At 44.4% G+C, this 11,231-nt stretch overlaps 1 long non-coding RNA gene and 1 pseudogene across 1 annotated transcript; one reads left to right on the top strand and one right to left on the bottom strand.

The window, feature by feature from the left end:
• Positions 1-489: 489 nt before the first annotated feature.
• Positions 490-2,413, bottom strand: LOC146754064 (uncharacterized). Its single transcript, XR_014939615.1, has 3 exons — positions 1,822-2,413; positions 963-1,077; positions 490-607 (listed from the first exon to the last, which is right to left on the bottom strand). It is a non-coding gene; the product is annotated as an uncharacterized LOC146754064 (long non-coding RNA).
• A 54-nt stretch (positions 2,414-2,467) lies between these two features.
• LOC146754063 (doublesex and mab-3 related transcription factor 3-like) lies at positions 2,468-7,101 on the top strand (annotated as a pseudogene).
• Positions 7,102-11,231: the final 4,130 nt, after the last annotated feature.

Below are 11,231 nucleotides of genomic sequence, written 5' to 3'. Positions count from 1 at the left end.
AAAGAAAGAAAAAGAAAGAAAGAAAAAGAAAGAAAGAAAGAAAAGAAAGAAAGAAAGAAAGAAAGAAAGAAAGAAAGAAGGAAGGAAGAAAGAAAGAAAGAAAGAAAGAAAGAAAGAAAGAAATCTGCAGGACTGTGGTACAAATAATAGTGATGAGGGATGGAGGGGAGATATCCTGGCCACCTCTCCCTTCCATTTCCCCACCTTTATTTCTTTTGCTTTTGGTTCTTCTTAAACTATTTGTTTTCCTTTTCCTTCCCCCTTTTCTGTTCTCCTTTCTCTTTTTCTTCCCTATTTAAGTTTCTTTTTGTCTTTACTTCCCCTTTCCTTCCCTCTTTTTTCTTGCTCTTTGTTTTACTTCCCTTTATGTTTCCCTTTCCCTTTATTTCCTTTCCCTTTCTCTATCCCTTCCCTTTTTCTTTTCTCTTTTCTATTCTTTTCTTTGGGGAAGCTGTATTTATGTTGTATTTACTTTGGCATTTATCTTACCTTTTTAGAGGAGTTGTGCCTGCTTCTGCTTCTTCAAAAAGGAACAGGGAGCTCTACAGTAAAAGCCTGAAGGTGAGGTGGGCTGACCTCCCTGTCTGCCTGTGCTCCTTCCTTCCCCCTGGAAAGTTTATCACATGAGACTTTGATAGGCTTCTTCTTACCCTATTTGTTTTACTTTTCCTCCCCCCTTTCATGTTCTCCTTTCTCTTTTTCTTCCCTATTTAATTTTCATTTTCTGTTTACTTCCCCCTTTCCTTCCCTCTTTTTTCTTGCTCTTTCTTTTTCATCCCCTTTATGTTTCCGTTTCCCTTCCTCTTTCCCTTTCCCTTCCACTTCCCCTTTCTCTTTCCCTTTCCCTTCCCCTTTCCCTTTTCCTTCACTTTTCTCTTTCCTTTCCCTTTTTGTTTCCCCTTCCCTTCTTTTCCTTCCAAGAAGCTGTATTTATCTTGTATTTACTTTGGTATTTATCTTACCTTTTTAGAGGTGTTGTGCCTGCTTCTGCTGGCTTCAAAAAGGAACAGGGAGCTCTACAGTAGAAGCCTGAAGTTGAGGTGGGGTGGGCTGTCTGCCTGTACTCCTTCCTTCCTCCTGAAAGTTCACCACATGAGGTTTTGATAGGCTTCCATAATGTATGGGTATGGAAAGCTGCAACTAACTCTGCAGATGACTGGTATATACTTAACATCTGAAATCTCAATCAAATTTTCTGCTTGTTGAGTTATTGTCTGGCATTCACTTATTTCCTGATTTGGCCATCACTTCTGGCTGCTCTTTTGACAGACTTTCACTATTTCTGCAGTCACATTGGTCTGGCAACATGGGAATCAGCTGTGGCTGTGGGTGTGGTGAGAGCAGCACAACCACCCCATCCTTCTCTGAGTCCTCACTTCCTCTGCAGCATTGCTTCACAGACCCTTGCACACCCTAAAAGCAGTGGCCAGCAACCAGCCATAGTGACCTGGGTTTAATTTGTCTGCAGTTGAATACAATTAGTCCCCAGACAAACTTGGGTCGCCTTTTTGTTTCACCAAAAAAATCACTGATGCTGAAGATCTGGCATATGCTCCAGCCTTACAGCTCAAGTCCTGTCACCCGCCCCGCCCTCCCCCATCTCCCCCTCCCCCCGTCCCGTCCCGTCCCGTCCCGTCCCGTCCCATCTCACCCCCCCCCACCCCCCCGCCGGCAATGTGTGAGTTCAGCTGAAAGTGAACTGTATATACAAGACATTTGAGAGCTCCTTGTGAAATGGGCTTGTATTTTAAACTTCCAAGCATCTGGAACCTCAACTGGCTTTGAATGCATCCCTGAGCCGAGCCCAATCTGGACACATACCTGAGGGTGGAGAGCAGAGACGATCCGCTTTTGGGAGCCGGGCTGAAAACGGCTGCGCCATAACCCGCATAGTACATCAGGATCACTCCGTCGGGCAAGCGGCTCCATCTAGCGGCCGTGCCCCGTTTCATGCCGGACGCTCGTTGATGTCACCAACGAATGAGCTGACGTTACAGAACGGGGCGACCCTTCCCCGATCCCGGGCAGCCCCAGGATCTTTCTGGGAGCGATATGAGCAGAGCAGGGGTGGGGTGCATTGTAACCCCTCTTCTCAGCGTCACCCGCAGGTTCACCAGCAACTCACTGCAGCGCTCCCTGAGAACCACGGAAAGGGCTTGGTGCTGTGAGCACCTGGAGGAGCTCTTTGTGATAGGGAGTGGCCGAATGTTGCTTCCGGCTTTGCTGCTGGCTAGATTTGCTGTGTGGACTGATATCAAATGCATTACAGTAGTTTGAGGCACCGGGAGATGACTGCCAGGCCCTCTGTCAAAGGAAAAACAAGTCTTTTGGCAGTGTGAAAAATAAACTGGGCTGTTCTCCAGTAGCAACCCAGAAAGATTATTGGATTTTGCACTTTGTTAGTAATTTGTAAGCAAATACTCAAATTATCAAAGTAGAAAATAATATTTCCTTATTTTATTTTATTTTATTTTATTTTATTTTATTTTATTTTATTTTATTTTATTTTATTTTATTTTATTTTATTTTATTTTATTTTAGAATGTGAGCTGAATAACATCTTCATCCTCACCTCCAGACTGCAGTATGGGAGCCAGTTGAGATGTCTCCTTCATGCTTTTGGTCTGGCAATCAGCTACTTTGCTGGATCAAACAGCCTGGAGACCCAATAGTGGCTGTCATCAGATGGTGAAGACATCACAGGCCATTTCCTGTTCCTGCTCCCACTCAGCCCCATCTGCACATTGGTCAGATGCACAGCTTCTGAATGTGCAGCTGCTCAAGGGATATTCTCTCCTTCCCACAGCCACACACACCAGAGATAACTCACATCAAGGACTGGATGTGAGCCCTTGGCAGGGCCCTCCATGACAGGAATCCAAACTGTTTTGAGATCTTTCAACACATTAACCACTTCACAGCCATCTTTTCTGTGGATGTTATCATAAAAGCTGAGGAGATCTTATCTTTCACTGTTAAGTGCTGGCTCATGAGCAAGGGCTGCTCTGATGTCTCCTCATGCTTAACAACATAATGGTATATTTGAATGAACACATCTTCACTAGCAGACAAGGGTGTGGGTCTAGAGCATAAGCAGAGGATAAATTTTCCCCACCATTTGTGCTGGGAGTGAATTATCCTGTAACATTCTCAGGGAACAGGAAGAAGGAGGAAACTGTAACGAGGCAGTGCCACTTCCATGCTCAGAAGAGGATATGTGAGCATCTTCCTGCACTCAGCTTGAAGTTCCCACACACAAAAGGACCTAGACCCTTGTTTTTCAGTCTTCTGCTGACATATATCATGTAGCACTTCATATGCCTTTATTTTTACTTAGCCTTACTGACATGCCTATATAAACCAGTGTAACCTGTAAGACTGGCATTGTCAAAGTGATTGTTCAGGAAGCTATTTTCACAGTTGAAGGCCAAGAAGATGCTACCACTTTTCAAGTGCTACATGGAATTTGTTGCTTGTAAAGGTCAGCTTTCATGGTTCATGCTGTAACACTACCCTAATCCTCATCAGGATCAACAACATGGATGATGACAATGATCCTTTTTCTCCACCAGAGTCCTCTGTTTCACTGGCAAAAATACTGGAGGCAGGAAGAAGGCTGTGGGTTGGATCCTTGGGTACTTTTTCCACTGATGAAATGAAGGCAAGCAAATGACAGATCCAACTGTGCAGCCTTGGGTGTATGAATCAGTATTATCTGCTGGCTGGAGCTCCTGGTAGGTTTTGCACTAAGAAATGGTTTTGGTGTCACATTTGACATGAGACTCAGACTATCATGGGGTGTTTGGGGCTCATCTTATACACTATCTCAAGCTCTTTGGGAACAAGCAGCCTATTTTTCATTATGCAATATCGTCTTTATTCATCTACATGTTAATTGCTGGTTTCTAGCCTTTCTAGATCTGTGACCTAAGAATCACAAATCACGACAGGGGCAGAGGCAATTAGTTGTCCTCGGGCTGCTCTCTAAGACTCAAGTGTGTAAATTGCTCTTTCATTCGCACGTGAATTATTCTTAATATCCCTTCTCTGGTAATAAATACGTGGCTGTGAAGGCATGAAGATGTGTGTGTGTGTGTGTGTGTGTGAGGGGGGTGGGGGTGGTGGGGGATTAAGAGGGAAAGGTAGCATGACCCTCCCGTTCTCTTTTCTTTTTCAAGTAAAAGCTACCCCTAGGTCTTAACATTCTCTCAAAAAGATAATGCTACCGGTTTGTTTGCTTTCTGCATTCCCCTTGGATGCTAAGGCAAGACTAACGCAGAGAGCATAAAGAAGTTCATATGCACGTTGCCTCATATTGTATACGTGCTTCTCTATTAGCTCTGGACAGAGAGCATAACCAGATGAAAAACGGGTAAGATGGGGTCTTCAGAAGGGCACCTCAGCTTTATTCCCACTCTCATCTTCTGCAACCTGAGCCAGCAACACCCGCGGCTCCACAGGACGGCCATCGCTCCTGCCTCGGGCAGAGAACAGCCCTTTGCCATGCTGACTGTCTGCTCTGCTCTGCCAGGAGCTGATGGTTTACTTACAGCAGAGGAATGTATCTCCCGTTCTGGACAGCATGGTGACCTCCTGCTCAGCTTACTCAGACTCCTTTCTCAGAGTGACAAAGTGGGTAAATTGCACCAGAAATGCCCTGTCCATTCCCAGGGTAAGAGAGTGAGGCAGACCTGTAGGAGGCCAGTGGCCAGGATTTTCCATTTACATGCCCTTAGTTCCCTCTCAGTCTGGTAGGGGTGACTGTGAGCACAATTTGGAAGCCTTTGCTTGCTTCATGCCATATCTACTTGGGCTCATCACTGTGGGCTTGGGAAACCAGACAAGTACTTCCATTGGTTTCTGCAGACCATCTTTCACATTTGTGCATTCAGAAGCTCTGCTGTGTGAACACAGCCTCTGTCTGCATCAGCTTGCAGTGTCCCCTTCCCCAGCTGCTGATGTTTGTCAGGTCAGCACTGCACTTGCATGAGGGAGGTCAGCAGAACAACATCCTTAGATAAATGACTGCAAAGGATTTCAAGCAAATACATTGCCCCCTTTTGTGATTGGAGCCCTGGGGTATCTCCCTTTTTGTGTGTACCTCTGGTAAAAACGTGGTCCGTGGGCTTTTGCTCTGCCCTTCTTAGCTTCACACACGACAGGCAAGGTACCTGAAACAAGTGCTGAGGGAGGTTGCTAAGCATCCAGCCTTAGAAATATTTAAAGCTCAGCTGAGCAGGGACTAAAACAAATTGCTCTAGATTTTAGGCTAGTTCTGCTTTGAGCAGGAGGTTGAACCAGATGCCTTCAAGGGGTCCTTTCCAAAAAAAGATTATTTTTTTCTAAATGTTGTGTTCTAATCAATGAAGGCATCAGGTTTGATCAGGTTTGGAAGAGAAACCTGTTTTTCTTGCTGGGGAATGAACTGGTTTCTGCAGAACAAGAACTAGGATATATTGATTTATATGAACAGCTCTGAGCCAGCAGATGTGGTGCAGTGGTTCTACCAGTGCTGCTGCACTTACAGAGGAAATGTTGGTCTTCCAGGGTATTCTCTCTGAATATTTACATCTTACAACCAGTGCGATAGGAATCCCAGAATGAAAATGCTCAAGTTCCTCTGAGAGAACTTGCACACTGGGTTGGCTCATTGCTGTCTTGTAACTAGTGAAGAAGGATGGAAGGATTAGTATAGCACATCTGATGCAGGAGAAAAAAGGATGCTTTTCTTATACGTGGAAGAATGAGACAGATGACTGAAAAGAAGCACAAAATGCCTAGGTCATGTCTCATGACTCTTGCAGTTTTGTTCTCACGTGACATTGTAAAGAGAATTTAATTTTATCAGAAAAATGCTTTTTTTTTCTTTATTCTTTCTTTCCTTCCCTAGGAGCCTGCTCTGTTCCCTATAGGGAGAGTCTGTCCTCTGGTGTCCATAGAGGCATTTGGACTCAGCATTTGTTGACTTCTCTGCCTTCCTTTGCAGACATCAGTGAGGAGAGGCTGGGTGATGCCAGCGGAACAGACAATGCTGAGACCTACAGTGACAAAGACACAGACCAAAGGAATTCCCCAGACATGGCTAAAGCCAGAACCTGCTTCACCCCTGAAAGCCCAGAAATTGTATAAGTGGATGAGGTATGTTACGCAGTTCAGAAAACTGGTGGGAGCACAGAGAGCCGTCCAGAGAGCCCCAAGTACCATGCAGAGCAGAATCACCTACTGATAGAAGGTCCTTCTGGGACAGTTTCTTTACCTTTCAGCTTGAAAGCCAACAGACCTCCACTGGAAGTGCTGAAAAAGATTTTCCCTAACCAGAAGCCGATGGTGCTGGAGTTGATCCTGAAAGGATGTGGTGGTGACCTGGTGAGCGCTGTTGAGGTTCTCTTGTCCAGCCGGTCTTCAGTGGCCAGTGGTGAGAGAACTTCTGCAGAGTCAGATGGTCTAGTTCTGCCTTCCAACGGGCATATTTTTGAACACACGCTGAGTTCCTATGCTATTTCCTCTTCCAAGTGGTGAGTGGGCTCAGCCTTCAGGGTCCCTGACACACCGAGGTTCTCTGCTGACTCCAGCAATGTTGTGCCCAATCCTCTGACTGTACCTTTGCAGCACCCATTTCCTCAGCCACCTCGCTACCCGCTGATGCTGAGGAACACTTTGGCAAGAAACCAGTCCAGTCCTTTCCTGCCTAATGATGTCACCCTTTGGAACACCATGACGCTGCAGCAGCAGTACCAGCTGCGGTCCCAGTATGTCAGTCCTTTCTCTAGCAACTCAGCCAGCATCTTCCAAAGCTCTTCTGTCCTTCCTTCTCGCTCATCAGAAGATCCTAGGATCTCAATCCCTGATGACGGATGTCCTATTGTGTCTAAGCAACCTCTTTACACAGAAGATGAGTATGATGAAAGGTCTGATTCTTCAGACTCAAGAATACTCAACACATCTTCTTAGGATGACATTTGCCATATGATAAGTAAGTAAGTGATATTTTCAGTGCAGCTGAACTACTGGGCCTGAAGAGGAGAGACGTATACTCCATGAAACACTTGCAATTGTATTAAAACTTGACTTTGCTTGGTATTGTACTATAGCAATAAAAACATAACGTATTTAATTTCTTGCATTTCATTGGATAATGCCAAATAGCAATACTCTGGCTTTAGCTCTGAGTGTGTACGACAAGGAAGGACTTTATGGCCATCGGTTATGGGACTCTGGAAGATTCGTAGCGGAAACAGAAGCTCAAGGTCTACTTTGTTCCTTAACTCAGACAACTGGGGATATTAAACTAGAATACTTGAATGCTGTTTTATAAGAGAGAACTCCTCAGGACATAAGAAATCAAACAAAAGTAGTTCAATTGCAAATGGACTAAAACAAGGACCAGTCATCATCTTTGCATTGAAAGGAAAGGCAGAAGAATTATGCACATGGAACTAGCATGAACTGCTTCTGTACTGTTTGAGCTTGGACATTTTTTAGAAAAATAATCTTACGAGTTATTCTTTTCCCATGGCTAGGTCAAAATGTGTAATGTCAGTGTAAAGCCAATTACGGCTGTGAAGTGCATGAAGTGTACTGTGAAATGAACACAAGATTAAACATTGTCAGGTTAATGTAGCATGCTAAGGACTCTAGAAAAATAAACTAAGATGATCATCTTGGTTTATGTCATTTATATTGGGCAAATAGCATTTCTGAGGATAGAGAGCTGATTAACTGCCAGCTGGGGTAACAATGTCTAGTTCCAGCAACAGCAGACAAGGGAAGTCTATTTTTCCCAGTCCAGGTTCTGCCCCCCTGCCTCGTAGCCTGAAACTGAGTCTCAGCAAATGCTATCATGAGGGAAGCTTAGGTCCTTGGATGTGTGCTACAGACACTTCCAAGTTCAGGAGAGTGAAGCAGAACTTGTAACAGTCACAGTAAGCAGGAAAATATATATATATAAGTAAATAAGAGGCTCTCCTGCCCCTTCAGAAAAACTTTTTTTTTAAAATTTATTTATTTATTTATTTATTTATTTTCCCCTTATGCTATAGAAATAGAAATAGGAGATAGGGTGTAATAGCAGACCTTTCTTTAAAACAGTGTGGAGTTAAATGGCAGCTTTCCCGAATCTGGAAAAGTAATTATTTGAACAATTTATTGCATGTTTGCATGCATGAACTCCCCTTTTATCCTACTTTCATTACAGTGTCAGAATAACACTACAAATTGCTTCTGGTGAAGAATGCCACTACATTCACTCTCCACCTAGATATTTGTCTGTTAAGGTTTTTGTGCCATTTTTTGAACCATTTGACAGTGACCACATCTGCTTGGCAGTTGGATTTTCCAAAACACTTCTTTCTGTGTGGATGCAATGGCTGGCAGGCCTGCCATGTGTACAGATCAGCCCTACCCCTCAAACCCAATGAGGGTTCCCCTAGAGGGGGGAAGCCTAAAGCAGGTGGGCTGTAGGACCTTAGAATTTGTCAGGCATGTTGCCTAGTATCACTGCTAATGTGAATGCCTGTGTTCTCATTTGGCATTTCATACTTCATAATGTTTGTGTACTCAATGGATCCCACAGTTTATACTGATATTGAACAGGCACAAGCAGAAGGAGAATAAAATGAATAATGTTTTTATTTTCTCCGGGGGATAAATGATCAGAAATACACTTTTTATTGTGTATTTTTGCAATCTGTTCAGTAAAGCAATTTGTAGTTGTATGCTAGAGAGCAAAGAGGGAAAGGTGGAGAGTGGGAGAAAAGAAAATAAATAGCATTCCTTATGCAAATGTAAGAACATCTGGAATTTTCATAATGCAGAATTACAGTTTTGTACTGACACGTTTTCCTGTGCCCACATGGAATTTGTAAACAAATTCATCTTCAAGACACTCCAAGCAGAAAAGTAATAGACACTCATAAAATAAGCTTGGTCTTGCAAACAGAAAGAGATGAGGTAGTGAAATGCTGTGCTCCGACATCGTAGAGGAGTTAGGTGTGAAAGGCTCGATGCGAACAAACAGGTCTGTGAGCTCAGGTTTTGAGCTCATGCACCAAGCAGATTTCCCTCCAGCAGAGACTTTTGTATAGGCACCCTCATATGTTGAATGAATTCTGTTTCTTTTTCTTTCTTTTGTTTCCCAGCAGAGGGTGAATAACCTCCAGCAGGAAAACCAAACAGTGGCAACCGACAGCTCACAGTGATCTTATGCACTGTGGTCTGTGGGTTTTCAGTGAGCAGAACCTTGACATCTTGGAAGTGGAACATATCTTTCAGAGAAAGATGACCTTTGGCCAAGCTGGGGCAAACTGTTCATACTACAAACATGATGGGTGAAAAAATGCAGGGTCAGCAATGCAGTTATCAGCAATTATTAAATCCTATCTCTTTTGATAAACTGTTGTGGGTTGTTTTTTTGTTTTTGTTTTTTTTCTTTGTGAAAGTGCTGAAATTAAAATAGTCATTCTTTCAGGAATCATAGAATATCTTTTGACTAAATTCACAATTATTATTATTTTTAAATAAAGTAAACATAAACATGTTAAAAACAAAAACCAAACACATTTTGTTTGTCTGCAGACAACTTCTGCAGTATTTTGGCTATTTACAAGTTCCATTAAAGCAAACAAACCAACAGGAAAATAAACTAACCAACCAACCAAACTGACCCAAACAAACCAATTGGACTGACCAGCAGTTATATGTCTAGGAAAGGATACTGTTCATACAGCTGTGTTTCCAGGCTGCCACTAAATGTGGATGTCATTTCTAGACTTCACTCAACATGCAGCAAGGATCTGGGGCCCTTGGCATATTGGCAGGGCCCCATGGTGCTGGAGTCTGCTCCTTATGTCTTTACCTGTGGGTAATCCTAACTCCATCCTGCCTTTACAGTGTGGGCAAATAGGAGATGAGAGAACCTCTGCTTCCCTATGCACCATAATGTACTATTGCATCCCATCCCATCCCATCCCATCCCATTCCATCTCATCCCACTCCTGGCACCTGGCCCACATGCACTACCCAATTGCACCTTTTCCTTTGCATCAGCAGACATTCTTGAGAACACCTGTTTTGTCTCAGGCCATGCACTTGCCAGCCCTGGTTCCTGCAGGTCCCAGGTCCCAGCCCTCTGTTTTCTGGCTCCGTCTCGTGGTAAAATAAGGGAGAAGACGCGTGGGTGAAGAGGAAGGAGTGAAACTGGCTGCGTGTCTGGAAACCATAAAGAACGAGCTTAAGCATCAAGAAGATCAGCGAAGCCTTTGTTGTAGTCCTGCAATTAAGTGGTCCTATTTCATTTTTATTTGTTATTTTTTTAGGGGGCGATACCGCAGCCACGAGTCACTTGGAGCAAGAGGACTTCCCCTCATTTCACGGCGCAGTTCTCGCTCTGGGTGCGCGGAGCGGCTGAGCCCAGGTGCATTTTCTGTGGTGCTCCTCCTGTCAGGACGGTGATTTCACGGCTCACCACCCGCCTGTGCGCACAACACAGACGGTAACTCCGCAGGAAGCCCTTCTTCCGGCTGCTCCGCACTCAGCCGCTCCGCGGGGCGGCTGCGATCAGAACACAGCGCTGTGCTGCGCTGCCCCACGTCCCTCCCCGCGGCTCCGCAGTTGGCTGCGTGCTCCCCGCGGCCCCGACGTGCCCTCCTTGCGGCCCCAGGGCCACTCTGCGAACGCTGGCTGAACAGGCTGGCCTCGCGTTCGTGCTGACACGTTTGAAGAACGATTTGGATTCTCCCAGTATACTGTTTCAGTCATTCACTCCTTATGTGGACGTGAGTGGGCGAGTAGGATTGAGGCTAAATTTATATGTTAATTTTAATACTGAAGCCATCCTGTATTTGAAGAAGAAGATTAATTCTTCAATTTCATTTCTTACTTGATATTGCATATTGCCATTACTGGGAAATAAAATTATTTCTGAATGCGCACTTTCCAAACTTCAATTCTAGTGGGCATATAACCCTCAAGCATCATTCTTCTCCCTTCCCCATAACCAACTAACTTAATGCAGAATCTTAATGTTCCTGCACTCGTCTGGAACACACACTGGCAGATAACAAGCCTTCTTCCCCAAGCACATTTTGATAATGCAGTGTCTCAGCAGCTTTCTGCATGACTCAGCAGCTCCTGGTAGGATGCTGTGTGTACACTGGAAATCTCAGCTGAGATTTCCCTTAGAGAGACTAATTACATTGATCTCCACAGTAACACAGTACCAGAGGGCCGTAACC

Source organism: Coturnix japonica, chromosome Z (genome assembly GCF_054131305.1).
Source record: "Coturnix japonica strain WE chromosome Z, WE-NBRP24, whole genome shotgun sequence".
Taxonomy (NCBI): Eukaryota; Metazoa; Chordata; class Aves; order Galliformes; family Phasianidae; genus Coturnix; species Coturnix japonica.
The sequence above is the reverse complement of the archived record's forward strand: the minus strand, read 5'-3'. Positions and strand labels throughout refer to the sequence as shown.